This window comes from Meles meles, chromosome 10, assembly GCF_922984935.1.
Source record: "Meles meles chromosome 10, mMelMel3.1 paternal haplotype, whole genome shotgun sequence".
NCBI lineage: Eukaryota > Metazoa > Chordata > Mammalia > Carnivora > Mustelidae > Meles > Meles meles.
Window position 1 is genome coordinate 44,556,607 of NC_060075.1, and position 21,171 is coordinate 44,577,777.

Here is a 21,171-nt window from a genome sequence, read left to right on the forward strand (position 1 = left end):
TATGGTTATCCTCGGAAACTACTATATCCTTTGTTCAAGATCAGTATTGCTGAGAAAATTAGAGAAAGTTTTTCTTGGTTGGGGCCTACACTTAGGATGGGGGAGCAGGATATTGTTTAAGGATCTGTTTTGTTTGTTTTCATGATTTTTTGAGTCTGAAATTCCTCTGTCTCCACATTCCAGACTGACTAAGGAAAGACTAGAGTACATTTTGCAATAAGTGGCTTTTGCTGCACTCTGCTGGAACAATCTCTAGTGTTCTACACAAAATGATCAATAAAGAATGCTCACATCTTTGCTATATATATCTGGTTAAAAATGTCCTCATGGAGGTTTACGTATTTCTATGGATAAATGAGAATGTTCTTTAATAAAAGGGATATAGTTTACAAACATACACACCAAGGATTACCATGCTCACATACCAATAAGTAGCTATATATGCAATAGTTGATTATGGTATGTTAGAGGTAATATTTTTAAGTGTTTATTTTGTAACCTCTAAGAAGAGGTAGATCTTTTCTCAACTCTCCTAAACAAACTCAAAGATCTACCTTTAATCTTGTAAATTCTTTAGATGTACCTAACTGGAGTCACATTACGTGAAATCATTTGTTATACTAAGAAGAAAAAAAAAAAGAAAACCTTACCAAATTAAAGCAGTTTTTCAGTTTGTTGGGAAATAATCAAATGACTTAACACCTGCTATGTCCACCTACCAATCCCTGTTTTTAGTCCTTTACCTCGTCCCTCAAAACCCACCTGCAGTCAACATTCAGCATAAAGCTCTTTCGGTGAAAAGTAAATCAATTTGTGTTGGCCGGAGATTTCATAAAACAGTGTCTGGAGAGGCCTCAGTAACACAGATGCAATGGAAAAGAACCGTGGCAGGCTTGTTTCAACAATCTTCTGAGGGCAGTAAGGAAAAACTTTCACCTTAGCCCTGTCTTGGGAGTTGCAAACACAGATGTTGGCAAGAATCCCAGCATATACAAAATACTTCTCAATTTTTACTAATACCTGCTAAAATTATGTTTTGGCCTCTTTGCCTGGAAAGAAAAGTCTGGGATGACCCATCTTTTGACTTTATAATCTGCATAAATCTCTTAAGGAGGGTTCACAGGAAAAGTTTCCATGGAACATTTCTATTGAAAAAAAAAAGAAGAAAGAAAGAAAAGAGGAGGAAAAAAGCAGCAGCCTCCACAGCATCATCTCCTCTCTATGGAATTCTCTGCTGCATTCTCCAGTGAGAGTGGTGAAATTCGGGAGTCCACAGGCCACAAGACAGAAGGTGTGCACTGGCCTCAGAGTGGATCCCTGTCCAAATCTTCCAACAGCATGGTCAAAAAGCCGAGTGTATATTAGTGCCCTCAAGTGTCTGCTGCTGGGCCAGCAACAAACCCAGACCGCAGGGCCAAAATAACCAGGGTCTTGTTTTGCATAAATGACCTGCTGTTAAGATAATCCTGGGCTGTAGGAAAAAACACTGGCCTGGCAAAGGTAAAGGAGCCCCACCAACTAAGCATTTAGAAGGGCCAACCCTGTACCACACCTCCAAATTCATTATCTCATAAAATCACTCAATGCCCCTAAAACAGAAAACTATCCCCATTTTACAGAAGAGGAAATTGTGGCTCAGAGAGTTTTAAAAATCTGCCCATGGTCACAAAGGTGGTTAACAATGAAGTCAGGGTTGACACCCAGTTCTTTTTCATCCCAAAATCTCCTTCAAGTCCACCAAACCCCCTTAGAGATCCCAGTTACTGTCCCATCTCAAATACTTTTAAAGAGTCATTGACTCTTCGGGGCTTTTAAAAGTTCTCTTGTGAAATGATTTAACTGAACATAATTTCTAAAACTTTCTTAAACTTCAAAAATCCATTATTCTAAGGACCTATTCATATCTTTCTTTGCCCGTCTCTCCCCCCCCCACCCCCGCCGCTTTTTTTAAGTGGGTGTGACATAAGATGTAAATTTTCTAGGCTAAATAAATCCAAGGTAATCCTAAAGGCTTCAGATGTCAGACAGTCTCTACTGCTGAGCATAGCTTGGAATTGTCACTAATGTTCTCTCTAAATCTGGTCACGTTTAGTGGTATGTGCTGATTATCAAATAGAAGGAAGCCAAATAAAACACCAAGTGCTATAAAAATATTTAGCATTGTCTTGGAAAATTCCAATCCTTAAAATTATTTATTATTTATTTACTACAAATTACCCCCCTCAAATTATCTAACATATTTGGAATCAAAGAATGAAAGATGTTTTTGCCATGCCACCATTAGGACCTAGTTTCACAGCATTTTATTACTGTATCATAATCGCTGAGCATAATGATATATTGATACAAGGTAACAATGACCCTATTTGGAAAACTATTATATTTAAAAAGCAAATGTTTCAAATCTTTAAATGGAAATAAGCTACCCATTTCTATCAATTGTTTGATCAATTGCTTGGCCTTAACCAAAGCATGGTTATTTCAAAAAGAAAGCAAGTAACACTTTTACAATCTATTTTCCTTAATAAAATATACATTTTATTTCATTAATGATCTACAATTCTAATTAAAACTCCTAGTCCATATTTTACTTCTTAAATGACAGATACTTTCATTAGCTAACAAGAAGTTAACCCATTGCTACAATCTTCCTGAAATAATGCGTGTGATGAAGAATAATTAAGGTAGCAAGGGCAAAAGGTTACTTAAGACTTTACTATGGTGTGAGCTTAAATTATAGGTTTTAAACAAGATGTAAGGACCAATGCGCATGAAAAAAAAGTGCAATTTTAATGGAATGCAGAACAAATTAACTTTTTAACATTTAATAATACCCAATTGCATAATGGGATTTGGCAAGTGCTACAGGGAGCAGAAAATAAAAGTAACACTGCAAGGCATGCTTGTTAACTACTGCAAGCTAAGGACATTATTGGCCTACTAAATGCTGTAGTAAATGGACACATTGTGACATGAAAGACTGGATTCTTCCATCTGATTGGCACCTTTTGTTTGTTCTTTCTTTTTAAAAGAGAGGAAAAGATGAAAACCTTCAAGGAATTTTGTTAGCATGTTCTCAGAATTACTTCTCAATACTTCCCAAGGCTGGGAAAATTTTCTCCTGCAGGGTTACCTTCTCCCCTATTAAGTCAACCACAAAGGTGGCTACAAGATCCTTTTAAACCCAGCTCTCTCTACAGGGGCAGAGCCACCACAACATTCTGGTCCTGAACCTAGGGAGCCCACAATTCAATCTGTGCCTCTTGCCTGTAAAGCAATAACCAGAGGGTATTGGGCCAGCCTTTATTTTCATCCAATTAATTGAGCAAAAATGGTTTCAACTGTGAAAAAACCCCCATGACCTAGCTCCAAAGCTTGACAAAAGAGGAATGGAGTATATGCCCAAGCTTCAGAATTACACTGCAAGAAGTTACTGTGCCACACCAGCCACACACTCTGTGTCCCAAGGGACAGGGTCAGTGATATGGTCAGTTCTTATTCCTCATAATCAGGAGTGAAAATATATCCATTATCCTTCTGCTGACCATATTTGTAATAAAAAACCTGCTTAAGCACCAAAGGAACCAAAACTATGTAATTTTCAAAAGCACTAAGAGCTAATTTTAAATTTCTTCCAAAGACATCAGGGGCTACATTCATTTATTCACTCTATAAACTTTGAGTTACCTACCATAGGCCAGGCAATGTGCTTGACAGAGTGAACAAGACAGATATGGTCCCTGTCTTTCCAGGACATAGAACCTGTAAGTTGCACACTGCCATAGATAGTCTTGGTCAATTGAGCTTCGCTCTTGGTAAAGAGGAAAGTGTCCAAACTCAAACAGTGAACACGGGTCAGCAGAAACACTATTTCCACCTATCTTCGTTATATGCTCTGTTTTCTGTGTTTTAATCCTTTGGTGAAGTTCTTAAAGAATTTGGCTGAATGCGCCTGGGTGGCTCAGTGGGTTGAGCCACTGCCTTCGGCTCAGGTCATGATCCCAGGGTGCTGGGATCGAGTCCCACATCGGGCTCTCTGCTCAGCAGGGAGCCTGCTTCCCTCTCTCTCTCTCTCTGCCTGCCTCTCTATCTACTTGTGATCTCCCTCTGTCTAATAAATAAATAAAATCTTAAAAAAAAAAAAAGAATTTGGCTGAATGGAAGATTGGCCATTAGAAGAAAATATGAAGACTTTTTCTTAAGGTTGACAGTGAGAACCCATTCTGATCAGCCAGAAAATCTCCTTTCTTATACTCAGGCATATACTAAAACATTCTTAATCCCCACCTTTTCGACTGACTCTGCTAAACAGTTATGGAAACATTTGCCATTGAGCCTGAATAATATCTCAGAATCCTTCTCAAGTCAGCATTTTAGGCAGCCACCACCAACTGTTCAGACTGACATAGGAGATGAAAATTATTTGCTAGTGCAACCTTAGACTGCTTTAAAAGAGCTTCTATGCCCAATAGAAGGCTGAACTAGATGAATAAGGCCAACTGCAATGCCATAAATATAGAAATATGAAATTCTAAAAATGGGAAGTATCCAACTTAAATTAATTACAACATTCCAAAAGTGTGTTTATTGGTAGGGTATTTAAAGTCATAGAAGGAATTTCCCCAATGAGATAATACTATAAATTGTATTAATGTCACAAAACAGTCCTCAAAAGACTCTTTTAGCCTAATATGTGCCAAAATGGAACTGAACCAGTATACATTTGAAATGAAAAACTAGTAGAAAATAAGAGACTTATGGGGGTGGAGGGTAGTATACTACTCACAATAAAATTTTAAGACAGTGTTGTGGACTAGACTCAAGATCTAACAACTACTTAAACTGTTAAAATGTTTTGTCTGTTACAGCTGTTGGGGTGCATACCTTACTGCTCAACTAGACTAGAAACCACTTGAGGAGAGTAACCATTTCTAACACATTTTGTACCCATTCCTAACTCCCCCCCCCCAGTGTCCCTGATAAATATTAAGCAAGTGTAGATAAATGACAGAATTTCCTAGTAGGAAACCTAGGATTATCAAGGAAGCAGACGCCCCTACTCTTTTCTATACCCAAAGAAGAAAAAGGGAACAACAAGGCTTCAGTGTCACTTTTCTGCTCACTAAAAGGAGACATTTGGCTACCTTTTCCACTGCCTTCATGTGACTTGGAATAGCCATTTACATCTGTAACGTGCTTATAAGCTATGGTGGGAACATGACTATCTTACAAACCGCTAAGGACTTCATGACTATCTCAGTGACTTGGCACATAGCAGGTACTGAATATTTGTTGAATGAATGAAGGACTACATTGTTCAGGCAATAGTTTTCAACAGACCCCTGGAATCGGTACTGTATAGTGTTGTTTTTGTTTTTTTTTTCTCACCATAGCACATACCCTCCCCAATGTCCATCACCCAGGGTACTATATAGTGTGTTTTGAACACTAAAGTGTACTTAACTTCCCAGACTATCATTTATTTTTCTAATTTTTATAAATGTGGGTAAAAGAACAATTTCCCTTTCCTTTTAACATGATAAATATGAGGGAAAAACAAAAAGAAAGCAGCACACACTTGATAAAAGGTAAATGATCTGTGGCATAGTGTCAGGAGACACCATCAGAGAGGGAGGCTACCAAGCAGTAGGCAAGACCCACATGGAGAGGGCAGCCAGAGAGACACCATGGGAGAATGCAGGCCTAGTGTGGCAAGGACTTTGGACTTTTCAAGAGAAACCAGAAGTCAAATTTTTCAATGTAAAGGCTCTTAGTTTTGAATTTTGACAACTAATAAATGTTTTAATAAAAACTGCATTGGTCAATTCTATTGTCTAATCAAGAAGACAAAAATGATTTATTTTTGTCTTCTAACTAAAAACTAAAGGCAAAAAGAAAGGGAAAATGTGAGAGAGAACTCCATTTCCTTGTAAGTGTTTAAGCAAAACTACAAAGGGTCTCAAAGGCACTTTCTAAGTTGGAATAAACACCTAACTAGGGCAACAGTTTTCAAACTTTTAAAGAATTAATTGAAACCCCAAGTGAAGCCCAATACCTAAAAGATGTAAAACTGAGGTGGATCAGTTGTATACATGATTTTTTAATTTAATTTTTTTTATTTTTTTTTTATAAACATATAATGTATTATTAGGCCCTATGGTTCCACTGCAGCCATTTTGGAAAACAAATGACTGTGGTGGTGGGTTTCTTGGAATGAAAGGAAAGGGGACAAAGTCTAAGGCAAATCCAATAAGGAGATGGACTTAAGAGTCACAATCCAAAGTAAAAATACATTTTGTAAAATGTTCCATTATAAAGTGCTATGGGTAAGAGTCCAAGGCAGGAAGAAACCTAGTAAGCTAAGAACTGCAGTTTTTCCCATATGCCTTGAGTTCAGAAAGCACATGTAAAAGAATATGCCACAACAAGGCCCAGAGACAAACCATATATAAAACCACTGAGAAACTGGGAATCTGAGTGGGAGTCCTGTGCTTAAATCACCACATCCAACATTAGACATGAAAGGGAATTAGCTCATCCAAAATGTTGACAAAGATGAGGACCAAGGCCTAACCACACTACAAACTCACACACACTACAACTAATAGGACACTATTTTCATCTATAAAACTGGCAGAGTTTTATTTTTTTAATAATTCCCAATGTCAGCAGAGAAGCCAAGAAATGGACTTTCTCATGTGCTGGGGGGGGGGGGGCAGTAAATTGATATAACCTTTCTGAGGGGAAACATGTATTAGAAGCCTTTACAGATGCACATGGACCTTGGTCCAACAATTCTGCATGTGGAAATCTATGCTGAGGAAATGGTCATGAATGGAACAAATTTTACCTCCAAAGATATTTACTGCAGCATTATTTGTAGAAATAAGATCTTCAAAGCAAACAAATTATCCAACACTAAAAAATTGGGTAAGCTGGTTTTGACATAGCCACTATGTAGCATTAAATAAGATGTTATAATGTTATTTATAATGACATGAAAAGAAAAGTATTCCTGAGATGAAATTAAAAAAAACAGGACTACAAGCACATCCTTTATATAACTACCCCAATTTTTTAAAAATGCATGTACTACTGGGTATTTACCCTAAAGATACAAACGTAGTGATCTGAAGGGGCATGTGCACCCAAATGTTTATAGCAGCAATGTCCACAATAGCCAAACTATGGAAAGAACCTAGATGTCTATCAACAGATGAATGGATAAAGAAGATGTGGTATACATATACAATGGAATACTATGCAGCCATCAAAAGAAATGAAATCTTGCCATTTGCAATGATGTGGATGGAACTAAAGGGTATTGTGCTTAGCAAAATAAGTCAATCAGAGAAAGACAACTATCGTATGATCTCCCTGATATGAAGAAGTGGAGATGCAACGTGGGGAGTTTGGGGGGTAGGAAAAGAATAAATGAAACAAGATGGGATCGAGAGGGAGACAAACCATAAGATCACAAAACAAACTGAGGGTGGAGGGGGTGGGGGGGTAGGGAGAGGGTGGTGGGGTTATGGACATTGGGGAGAATATGTGCTATGGTGAGTGCTGTGAAATGTGTAAACCTGGCGATTCACAGACGTGTACCCCTGAGGCTAATAATACATTATATGTTTATAAAAAAATAAAAATAAAAAAATTAAATTAAAAAATCATGTATACACACAAAAAAAGAGAAAGAAGAATGTTCACAAGGAATTACATTCATTTTCATTTTTGTGTTTTGCATTTGTTTGAATTTTGCAAATTTTTCAAGATAGTATTTAATTCAATTCTTACATTTTGTTCAAAAGGTACACAAAATGAAATTGATTGCTTTATTTTTTTATTTCTGATTGTTTTAAAAGAGACTTTTGTAAAAATTTTCTTTGTGGATGTAATTTAAAGTCATTCCACTATATAATACAATCCAAAGCCAATCATTGCTTGCCCCTTTTTGATCATTTCTCCTTTTCTCTCCATCTTTCTTAAAAAACAGAGATATTTGCAGGCCTGAAGAAGTCAGAAAAATTCCTACTAATTGATCTAAATCCCAAAATAAGGGAAGACTGCAGGGGCACTCATGTGCTGCCTCCTTCTCAGTCTGCTCTGAGAAGCTGCATTTGATTTGTTTTGGTTTTTCTTTTCTTTTCTTTTTTCAAGATTTTATTTATTTACTTGACAGAGAGAGATCACAAGTAGCCAGAGAGGCAGGCAGAGAGAGAGAGGGAAGCAGGATCCCCACTGAGCAGAGAGGCCAATGCTGGGCTCTATCCCAGGACCCCAAGATCATGACCTGAGCTGAAGGCAGAGGCTTAACCCACTGAGCCACCCAGGCGTCCCAGTTTGCTTTGTTTTTTAATTCACTGTAAGCAAAGGGCCAATGGCTGGCCCCTGTCTTTAGTTATTCGTGACAGTATTTTTTGTGTTTCCATATGCAACTGTTTGCTCTCTTCAATTGGAGCATATGGTCTTTTAGAATAGGACTATGAAGACATATTCTTTTGCAGTTTCTCTGTAAGGTGCTCTGCAAATAGTGATCCTGACATACCTACTAAAGAAGATACCGTAAGGGAAAAATTAAAGTATCCCCCTTGCACATTCTATACTGCTGGTGGCACTATCTACTTGCAAAATTAGCAATTACCTGGTCATTTACATTAAAGTATTAAAAATATTCCTATTCTTTGAGCTATTAATTACTATTATGCAAGTCTATCCTAAGAAAACAAATTTTTATTGAGAAAAGACAGAAATTCAAGAGAAAAAATTCAACTAACCTAAGTCTTACTAAGGGAATAACTGACTAAATCATCATCCATAGTCCCAGGGGACTCTCAATCTTGACAAAGCTGAAAGTTATACTGGCTGAGAGTAGAAGTGAGTCTGTAAGATTTCTCAGGCACCAAGAGTTGGAATGCCTGACCAACCAGGAATGCCTGGTTCTCCATCCCTTTACTATTGAAATATAGTGTATCTGGACCTGTACTTGATCGGAGGTTAGAGGAGCTATCATTCAGCTCATAACCTGGTGTTGACTATGAGGAGTCTGGAAAAACTAATTCAATGTAAAAAAAAAAAAAATTAATCGACTCTTTTTCTAAGTACTAGGTACCCAATTATTTCCTAACATCCTCTATTAAACTATATCAAGCTTTGTAGCCATAAGCCTTCAAGACTTTATGGAAAATAATTTTTATTCAAGAATAAAAGCCCAAATCAAGGAAATGCTATCAAACTAGAGATGAAAATTTGGGAAGATGAAGTAACTCACCAGAATCTGTGATTCAGGCTCATGAAAAACACATTTTAAAAAGAACTGTAAACCTAACTGTAATGTAAAAATAATTTACTTCAAATGATACAAAGCATAAACCTTTCAAACATTTGTAAGTTAACACCAGGAAGATGATAGAGCTTATTCTTGTTCCAAGATGATAACTGCTTTTTAAGTACAAAGAGATCATAAAAATTCCACAGTGACAAAACAGAGTCCCAAAACAACTCAAATCGTAGCAAAAGGAGGATTAGGAGCATTGCCCATTGCCCATAGTACCTGCAATGACTGCTCCAACTCCAGGAGTGGGAATGATAAACATAGGTCTAAATATGTAAATTGTAAAGTACATATCTCATTAGCAATATAATATCCTGGTCCCAGAGTAAATTTTTGGCAGAGACATAAGACATGCCTTCAGAAGTTCCCTGAAGAAATGACAACTAACCACTGGGGCAGGACCACTGAGTTCAAGAAATAATGTGTTCAGCCCTACTATGTGCCACACCAGGCTCTGTGCTATGCAATGGGGCACAAGAGTGAACAACATTAGATCTGGCAGTTTCTTTTATCCTGGAAACAGACTAAAAACAGATGGAAAATCCACTTCAACTGAAATGTAAAGTATTTACCTGTTAAATAAGTTTCAGGTCCTGTAAGAAAAATGTCATGAAAGCATGGCTACAAATTTTTTTCTAACAAGATGGGTCCTAGTACAAAAAATACACTAAAATAATCTACTGTTGAGTTATTATAGCCCCTATTAGTCACTGTTAATATCAATTAAAATTATTTTCAACTGATAATATACTTTAATTAAAAAATTATATATGATGCATCTGTCATGGTTCATTTAAGCACCATTGTATCTTTTTGAGTATCATCTTCAATGGCAAAAAATTAGACTAAAAGGTAATATGTGTCTACCTTTATCATTACTATAAAAAAAAAAAAAAAAGAAAGAAAGTCGGGTGAACAGATGTGGTTAGAGAAGGATATGCAGTTGTCCACTATTCTGCTGGCTTCAGAACTGGTGGAATAAGATGGGGGAGCAGGAGAATAAGGGGGAGATCTTAGTGTGCCATTTTGAAAGCTGTAGAACCAATTGCTTTGGATTACATTTCAAGTGCTGTGGCAAAGCTTGGTTAGGAGACTACAGGGTGTAACCTCTGGGAAAGTGAGGAGCCCAAAGGGGAGGATATCACAACAATTGACAATGAAATGGAAGAAGCATCTCATGCTCTCTGGTCCCTAACGCAAAAGAAACTTTTAAATAGTAATTACCCTACGAGTGCCTGGGTAACTGAGTCAGTTAAGCTGGTCAAGTCTTAATTTTGGCTCAGGTCATGATCTCAGGCGCCTGGGGTTGAGCCCCATGTTGGACCAACCATAAATAAATCTTTTGACAGGGTGCATTGCTGGATCAGTGGGTTAAGCATTTGCCTTTGGGTCAAGTCATGATCTCAGGGTACTAGGATCAAGCCCCACATTGGGGTCCCTGCTCATCCAGGAGCCTGCTTCTCCCTTTCCCTATGCCCCTCCCCTACTTGTTCTCTCTCTGTCTCTCACTCTCTCAAATAAATAAATAAATAATAACTTTAAAAAAAAAAAAAAAAAAAAGAAAGTCATGCTCCTTGAGGTCATCAACCATATCATAAACACCTTTATATACCTCTTTCAATTACAAAGAAACTCGTACATAGTATTCGCTCAATAAATATTTGAGAGAGTACTCTCCTAAACTGAATCTTTTAATCCCTGAATTTCAATGATCAAATATTCTTTCTTTTTTTAATATTTTATAACTATTTTAACTATTTCTAAATATTTTGATACACCACATTAAACATTTGTAGTCTGGAAAATACTTTCAAAACCTAAGAATCACCACAAAATACATTTCCTAGGCTGACTCTAAAGGAATTATATAAAGCACACATATAAGTTTATATGAAAAGCAATAAGAAATATTCCATTTTTGTGTTGTTTCTTGAAATCCGATCAAAATCTGAGTTTAAATTTAAATGCATAGGAAAAAAGAATAAATTGACTTATTTCAAGAAGAAGTTTTGCAAAGTTGTAAAACCAGCTCCATAGAACCTAAGATTTCATCTCTTGTTAGGGAACCTAACAAGGTTTGTAGACAAGCAACAGTGTTGAAACTTTGTCAAGAAATATTTTAAATATTAAAAAACTATGTCAACCCTTGTTCTGTTCATGACTAAACTTGATACAATCAAGAAAAATTAGTTTCGGATGTGGGATACTTCAGGGATTTGAAGTAGTTTGCTAAATAGGAAGCTAAATCCAATTACTTTTCTGAAGATTTGGCATCTTCAACTGAAAACCAATATTCCAATTAACATTAGACAAATAACCAAGCTTATCCACATGTTCCAGGCATCCTTTTTGGCTAACAAGTACACTCCATTTCTGTATTTAATTATTCCCTTATGTATACATAGGGCCTACATTATACTTGAGATATATAAGGAAAAAAAAAGGAAAATTTTTAATTCTTCTGTGGTTCACTTCTACATGTGCACAACCCAAATTTAACTTCCTGTATAATTTTATCTTCTTTTCTAAATTAAAAATGTGCCAACACAGTCTTCTTTAAATATGAGATGTTTTGAACTATCCAATGGCACAAATGTCAAAGGCACTCTCTATATCACTTCACTCTACTCAAAAATTACAAATAGACAAACAAAACACAGCTTCATCATCAAATATTGCCTTTACCTTGCCTGAAGCTTAAAAGCAATTCAGATATTCTGAGCCAGATTATTTAGGTACCTGTCTCCCTTACTTTCAGGGAAATTTCTGAAGTCAGGGTAGCTTCAAGGAGAAAAGATTCAGTTCAATACCAGTAAGTAGAAACTCTTCATAAATGGAAAAATACATTTCTCAAGAGTGGGAAACTTGGTTAGCACAGAATATATACCTGTGGTTCTAGATTGTTATAATGTATTTCATCTTTTGTCGACTACATGAAATGTGAAATTTTATATTACTGCTATGTTATCACAGAATACAATTTCTTTCTGACTAGAACTTTAAAGTAAGCAGTACTCATTTATTAAGAACCAGCAAAGAATATCATTATGTCAGTAGTGAAGTATCACATCAAGTCTAACTCTGGAAATTGCCTTCAGTTTATTTTCTAAGAGTAAAAATTTTGTAACAAACTGTAAGAATGTGTGTCTGTATAGAGATGTGTGTTTAAGTATGTACATTCAGTAAAATATCAGGTATCTAGACCTCTGGTAATGTCATCCATCCAAAACAAGAATAAGAACTGTGAGAGAGCCTGGCTGGCTCAGTTGGTAGAGCACGTGACTCTTGATCTCGGGGTTTTAAGTTGGAGCTCCATGTTGGATGTTGAGATCACTTAAGCAAAATCTTAAAAAAAAAAAAAGGGCGGGGGGCACCTGAGTGGCTCAGTGGGTTAAAGCCTCTGCCTTTGGCTCAGGTCATGATCCCAGGGAGCCTGCTTCCCCCTCTCTCTCTGCCTCTCTGCCTACTTGTGATCTCTCTCTCTCTCTCTGACAAATAAATAAAACAAAACAAAACAAAAAAAATCCAAAATCTTAAAAAAAAAAAGAAGAAAGAAAAAGAATTATGAGGGGTTAGGGGGGACAGCAAGTGGAGAATATGCCTAAACTACCAAAATAGATTCATAAGTAAAACCCATGTCCTAAAACAAATTCACATAAAGCACTAACAAGTTTAGGTCTCTGCTTAGCACTCACTCTTCTTAATACATATACCAAATAAACCTCATAACCTGTTTGCTAAACCTCTAGAACCAATAAGTTAGGAATCAGCATGGCTATTACAAATCAGGAAAAGAAAGAAACAGAAAATTGTACCCCAAAATATAACAGAAAGAAAGAAGTCAGATTATATATTATTTTAAGGTAGGCAAAAGAATTTTAAATAGTATTTTTGTCTAGACCATTCACCACAGGGATGAGGGACACTCAATAGGCTTTATATGTGGAGAATCACCAGGCTCAGTCCTCTGACCTGTTTTCTGCTCTATCCTCAATGCTTCCCAATGAGTCATGACCCATTAGTGGTATGTCCAATCAATTAAATGGGATATAAACATTTTTTTTTGTATGATGAGGTGTGATACCCTAGTTGAAATATATATTCATTGAATATGGAAATAAGTAGAGACTATTTCTGGTTAATTTTTATCACTCATCCCCTCACAGTGCCAAACATAAGATTTTAAACATAAGTAAACACCACAATGTCCCATATGTGAATATATGAATCATATGGAAATCATCTGGATAGAGCACATTAAGCAAGAACAGCAGCAGGTTAGATGGTACACATCAACATTTAAAGGTAGGAGAAGGAAGAGTAGCCTATGAAGACAGCAATGAAAAAACAGTAGTAAGAATGGCTATACATTAAGATAGCTTGGGACACTTCGAAAAAAGTAAGATAGGATGACAAAATTAAACATGGTAGAGTGGTACCTGGGTGGCTCATTCAGTTGAGTGCTTGATTATTGATTTCGGCTCAGGTCATGATCTCAGGGTCTTAAGATCAAGCCCTGGGTGGGATTCCACACCCAGCAGGGAGCCTGCTGGGATTCTCTCTTTTGCTCTCCCTCTGTCCCACCCCTCCCCCACTCACATGTTCTCTATCTTCATCTAAAATAAATAAATCTTTTTAAAAAATGGTAGAAAGACTTTGTAATATTATAACCAAAAATGGATTTGGCAATGAAAAGTTCAGAGGCAAGAGCAGAAGGGGCAAAACCATATTAAAAGTGGATGGAGAATTAAAGACACAAATAATTGGAAAGACATCCCATGTTCATGGATTGGAAGACTTAATATTGTTAAAATGTCCATACTACCCAAAGCTATATACAGAGTCAATGTATTCCCTCTCATAATACTGGACCTGGCTATGAATTCCTGGATATGACACAAATAGCAGAGGTAACAAAAGCAAAAATAGACAAGTGGAACTACAACAAATTAAAAATCTGCACAGCAAAGAAAATAATCAACAGTGTAAAAGGCAACCTATGGAATGGGAAAAAATACTCACATATTATACAAAATATATAGGGAACTCTTACAACCTGATAATAAACATCTATTATGAGGGCCATTATCAAAAAGAAAAAATGTTGGGGGCACCTGGGTGGCTCAGTGGGTTAAAGCCTCTGCCTTTCGCTCAGATCATGATCCCAGGGTCCTGGGATCGAGCCCCGCATCAGGCTCTCTGCTTGGCAGGGAGCCTGCTTCCTCCTCTCTCTCTCTCTGCCTGCCTCTCTCCCTACTTGTGATCTCTCTCTGTCAAATAAATAAATAAAATCTTTAAAAAAAAAAGAAGAAAAATAAAAAATGTTGGCAAGGATGTAGAGAAATTGGAACACCTGCACACTATTCAATGGATGAAAAATCATACAGCCATTATGGAAAACAGTATGGAGGTTCCTCAAAAGATTTAAGACTACAATATGATCCAGCAGTCCCACTTCTGAGTATTTATCCAAAGGAACAGAAATCATCATTTCAAAGAGATAACTGCACTCTCATTTTCATTGCAGCATTATTCACAGTAGCCAAGATATGAAAACGATCTAAGTGTCTGTTAACAGATAAACAGAATAAAAAAATGTGGTATATGTATATACAATGTACCATTATTCAGCCATAAAAAAGAAGGAAATTCTTCCATTTGTGACAACATGGATGAACTTTGAAAAATGTTATGCTAATTGAAGTAAACCAATCACAGAAGAACAAGTTCCACTTAAATGAGACATCTTGGTAGTTGTCAAGAGTAGAAGCAGGGTGGGGTGGAAAGGGGAGGTCCTGTGCGTGGGTAAAGAGTTTCAGATATGCAAAATGAGAAAGTTCTAGAGATATACTACATAACAATGTGCATGCTGTGAACAAAACTATACTGTATGCTTAAAATTTGTTAATAGAGTTCATATATAGGATTTTTTTGACACAATAAAAAAGTGGACAGATAAATGAAATGGAAGATGAGAGAATAGAAAAAAATAAAAGTAGACAGTTTCTGATGAGACAAATGTGCAGAGGGAGAAAAGAATGGATTACATATAGAAGAGAAATACAAAAAAACCTTGCAGGAGACAGGTCTATGACAGGATAAGCTTCAGCATGTTTACAGGCTATAGAGAAAGAACAGAGAGGGGAGAGATCAAAAATATACCAGAATAAATAATGAATAAGTTATTATTCCAGAAATTGTAGAAAATCAAAAGGATCAATGAAGGACTGATCTTGGGGAAGAGGAAGAAACCCTCATACACTGCTGATGGAATATAAAGTGATACAACACTGAGGAAAAAGTACACCATAAAGTTAAACAAAAATTTATCATATAACTCTGCAATTCTACTCCCAATAACCTACCAATAATAATCCCCCTCCAAAAAAACATATGTCCACATAAACATATGCAATAAATGTTCACAGCAGCATTATTCATTTAGTGGTCAAAACTGATAACAATCCACATATTTATCAACTGATTAAAAAAAATGTAGTGTACTCATACAATGGAATACTATTCAACAATGAAAAGGAACTGCTGGGCACCTGGGTGGCTCAGTGAGTTAAAGCCTCTGCCTTTGGCTCAGGTAATGGTCCCAGGGTTCTGGGATCAAGCCCCGATTCGGGCTCTCTGCTCAGCGGGGAGCCTGCTTCCCCCTCTCTCTCTGCCTGCCCCTCTGCCTACTTGTGATCTCTGTCAGATAAATAAATGAAATCTTCAGAAGAAAAAAAAAAGGAACTGCTGACACATTCTACAATATGGATGAACTTCAACAACATTATGTTGGTAATAGAAGTTAGATCCAAAAGAATACTTCTTATACAATTCTAACTATATTAAATATCCAGAAAAAGCCAACTTAGACAAAAAGTAGGTTAGTAATTTCTTGGTGTTAGGGATAGAAGAGGGGATTAAGTGTAGAGAGAGAGATCGCAAGTAGTCAGAGAGGCAGGCAGAGATAGAGGGGGAAGCAAGCTCCCTGCTGAGCAGAGAGCCTGATGTGGGGCTCGATCCCAGGACCCTGAGATCATGACCTGAGCCGAAGGCAGAGGCTTTAACCCACCGAGCCACCCAGGTGCTCTCACAAGGGAGCTTTTGAGGGTAATGGTAATGTTCTAAAACTGTATTGTAGTGATGTTTGCACAACTTAATAAATATACTAAAATTCATTAAATGGTACATTTCCAATGGATGAATTCTGCATAATGCAAATTATACACCAATAAAATTTGTTTGTTTGTTTTTAAGAGAATAGGCTAACTTGACTGGCATGTGTGTTTTACAGAAGTGGGAGTTAATATTAGGAAGAGTTGGGTCCCATTCTTCAGAGATCTTTGAATGCCAGAAAGAGAAGTCTCAACCAGATAGACAAAGGAGATCCCTGCAGGTCTCGGAATGGGATAGTGCAAAGACAAAAAATACAGATAATTACATTTAGAAGATTAGTCTTTTTTTTTTTAAGATTTTATTTATTTATTTGACAGAGAGATCACAAGTAGGCAGAGAGGCAGGTAGAGAGAGAGGAGGAAGTAGATGTCCCGCTGAGCAGAGAGCCCAATGCAGGGCTCGATCCCAGGACCCTGGGATCATGACCTGAGCCGAAGGCAGAGGCTTTAACCCACTGAGCCACCCAGGTTCCCCCAAAAGATTAGTCTCATCTAATGTGTCAGATAAGAAGTGGAACATTAGATCATAAAGACCAGGAACTGTGGACTTCCTTGAGTCTATGTCCATTACTAGCAAGAGCTGATCCTCTTACATACTTTCACCTTGACTCAGAAAGGTGGGGTAAAAGACAGAGAGATGGCCCATGAAAATCTATCACTTCCACAGGAAAAACATCTCCAAGAATACAGACTTTGAGACCATCATTCCAACTGAGAAATCAAGTGAACATGCAAATTAAGTGCTGGCTAGAAGCCTGTCCTAGACGGGAATAAAGGAAGGCAAAGAACAAATATTTAGGTGGGAAGGGTGGTTGGATTTTCCTGAAATCCAATATCCTGCTATAAGAGATTAAGAAATCATATAAAAGAAAACTTGTGGTCCATCAGGGAAAACAATGAAGTTAAATATCTACTGATTTTACTATCCAACAGTCTACTAATGATTCCCAAGTACAATGACAATATAGCTAAATCTATTTAAAGTCCAATGTTCCATTTGCCTTGGGAGCCATGGAGGAGCAGCAGCCATAACTGCACTACACTATGGCTGTAGGCCTCAACAAGGGCCACAAGGTGACTAAGAACGTGAGCAAGCAGCGGCTGGTGCCTCACCAAGCACACCAAGTTCAAGTTCGTGTGGAACATGATCTGAGAGGTCTGCAGCTTCACCATATAAAAGCACTGCACCATGGGGCTGGCTCAAGGTCTCCAAAGACAAGTGCACCCTAAGTCCATCAAGAAAAAAGTGGGGACACACATCTATGCCAAGAGGAAGAGAGAGGAGCTGAGCAATGTCCTGACAGCCATGAGGAAAGCAGCAGCCAAGAAAGACTGAACTCTTCTCCTCTATATGAAATAAAGCTTTTTTGGAACATGATAAAAATAAAAAATAAAAATGAAGTCCAATGTTCAAAATTCATTTCTTTTAATTATATTAAATCACCTTTACCTATTATTACCTTGTTCCTGAATATACAGTTGAGTCTCACAAAATATCATTTCAAAAATATATCACCTCAATTTATCTTCGGTTTCATTTCGTACTTCAAAACACTCAGGGCACAATTAGCCCTCTGAATGTTAATATACAGGGAAACATATCAGAATTGATATAATTACTTAGCTGTTTATAGATAATCCTATAAAGATCATACATCGTTTTATTTTGTTAGGTAATATCATAAAATAAAAAAAAGTAATATCATAAAATAATCTCTCTGGCTTTGTTTTCCTTAACTGAGTGAAAGAAAGAAAGTTGGGGAAGGGAAAGAGGGTAAAGAGGAGGGTTATAAGGATGGGGATCATTGTTAATTCACAATTCAAACCATTCAGAACTCCATTTACAGAAAACTAATACAAAAGGAATAATTGTGCTAGATAGGATGAAACAGGAAGATAGATAACATAAATGAAAGAAAACTCATAGAATTACAGGTAATTAGAGGCCACTTATATATTTTTTCTCTCATCACTGATACAAAAAGATAAGATTTTCATTTCCTTATAATGGATTCATTAATAGTTTTACTGTAATATTAGAAACATCTTGCTTCTGAGTGTATCTCAAAGAACTGATTTTTTTAAAAGATCAAACAACAAATAGAAATTTTAGCAGAAGAGGGTACCTCTGATTACTTGGTTTAGAATACTTTATATCAGATGATCAAATTTCTGAATTTGAAAAATTTGCCAAAACAAAATCCTAATGCTGAGTTTATAATCTAAGTAGGGGTTCACACTAATATTAGCAAGCAGAAAAACCAAATACTAGCTAAAGAACATGCAGATAAAGAAGTATGCATTCAGTTTATATTAAAAAACACATACACTTCAGAGAAGTAAAGCATACCAGATGGATATTAAAAGTAGAAAAATTTTATATATGAATAGTGCTGTTTTCCTCTTTATTTCTGTGCAATCCCCATTAACATCAATTAGTGCTACATACGTATATCCAGGGAAGCATGACTCCAGTGTCATACTACTACTCTGCACTTGTATATCTAGTTTGAAAACTAACTTGGTTGCAAAAACCCGTTACTTAGATCACTATCATTAGCATTCACCAAACAAATACCAACCAGCCAAAAACACATTCCAGACTGGCATTAAATGACCCTAGGCCCATTTGTTTCTGAAATTCTAAATTGAAAGAAATTTAAGATTCTAAGTCCATTGCCTTAACCATTATGCAGATAAGCATCATGCTGGATGCTGCTCAGACAGGTTCTAAGGGGTCCAAAGATAAAAGTGAAGAAGCCAAGTGACATACCCAAAGTCAAAGAAACGTAAAGAGCTAGAACTAGGACCTAAGTCTGTTGACACAAAATTTGATGCCTTTTTTTTTTTTTTTTTGCTTTTTTTATTGGTAACAATAAAGGCATGGTTTATGTGAGCAAAGGTTCCTGGTAGTCCCTTAAACATGTAAGAGTGCTTCCTACTGCCTGCTATTTCAGAACCAGTGAGTGAAAATCATTGCATCAAGGATAGTGTTATGAGCTAGAATTTAAAGGGATTGAGGAGGGGCAGCTGGTGGGCTCAATTTGTTGAGCCGTTGTGCTGCTCTCTTGATTTCACCCCAGGTCCTGACCTCAGGGTCTGGACCTTAAGCCCAACATAGGCCTCCACACTCAGTGGGAAGTCTGAGATTCTTTCCCTCTGCCCCTCTCCCTGCTCGCACGATCTCTCTCTCTCTCTCTCTCTCAAATAAATAAATAAATCTTTAAAAAATAAAAAATAGGGGCCATGGGAGGCTCAGTCGGTTAAGCATCGAACTCTTGGTCATGATCTAGCCTGATCAGGACCAGAGATCTAGCCCCAAGTCAGGCTCCCCGCTAAGCAGGTAGTCTACTTGAGATTCTCTCTTTCTCTCTCTAAATAACAAATAAATAAATATTTTTTAAAACATATTAAATAAATAACAATAAATAAATAAACGGATTAGAGGAAAGAAAAAAACAAAAAAAATCACAAGAAACAATATAAAACTATGAGTTCACAATTATCTGTGGCTAGAACTATAATGTCTGCTGAGGCTGCAGCTAGCTACATATGGCTATGCAGGTTGAAAAGTGCTGCAATGTAAACTAAACAATGTACTGAAGATTTACCATGAAAACAATACAAAATATCTTGATAATTTGCATTTGATTACATGTTGAAATGACGTTTTACATACATAAGGTTAAATAAAACACATTATCAAGACTAATTTCACTTAATTTCATTTTGTTTTTTTTTTAACTTGGCTACTAGAAAACTTAAATTACATATATGGCTCATATTTGTGGCTTGAAGTATATTTCTGTAGGAGCACACCATATAGCCATACACATATACTGAATATATCAGTGATACACTTACAACAAACACACTTTGGAGATTACATTCTAGATTGCACTCTGACTTAGTGGAATAAAAATTTACATAATTTTAGAAAAGCTTACTATATTCCTCTAGTTTTGCTGAGGGACTAGAGAGGTAAGAGTGAGACAGAATAAGACAACTCTCATCCTTATTCACATATTAATTCAAACATACCATTCAGTTATCTAATTGCTCCCTTTTGAGTGGACAGGAATAAACTAACTCATATATGCTACAATAATCCAAAATTCTAAACATTCAGGGCATAGAGAAATGAGTTTATAGGGTATGAAGGGGAAAGAGAAAATACTTCCTCCAGAAAATACCAGAGAAGACCAGGAGTTTGTGATCACATCCCATTTTTTTAAATTATTTTTAAAAATTGCATAATACACAGAACACCAAATTTATTATCCTTTTTTAAAGTATACAGTTCAATGATATTAAGTATATTTACATATTGTGAAAAATTATTTTCATGCTTATCAAATTGTGATCATTACAATATTAAAGGAAATTGCTTAAGAATTTAAAGTCATCTAGGGGTGTCTGGGTGGCTCAGTGGGTTAAGCCTCTGCCTTCAGCTCACGTCCTGGGATTGAGCCCCACATCGGGCTCTCTGCTCAGTGGGGAGCTTGCTTCCCCCCTCTCTCTGCCTACTTGTGATTTCTCTCTCTGTCAAATAAATGAATAAAAATCTTTTTAAAAAAAAGAATTTAAAGTCATCTAAAACAAATATGCACCATTTTCAATTTTTTATATTCCTTCCACATCTTTGCACACTCACCTACTATAGAT

At 36.6% G+C, this 21,171-nt stretch overlaps 1 protein-coding gene and 1 pseudogene across 4 annotated transcripts in view; one reads left to right on the forward strand and one right to left on the reverse strand.

Moving 5' to 3' along the window:
• Positions 1 to 21,171, reverse strand: part of BBS9 (Bardet-Biedl syndrome 9) — a 466,978-nt gene that overhangs the window by 185,120 nt on the left and 260,687 nt on the right. The gene's annotated exons all lie outside the window — the stretch shown is intronic.
• Positions 17,551 to 17,842, forward strand: LOC123951689 (annotated as a pseudogene).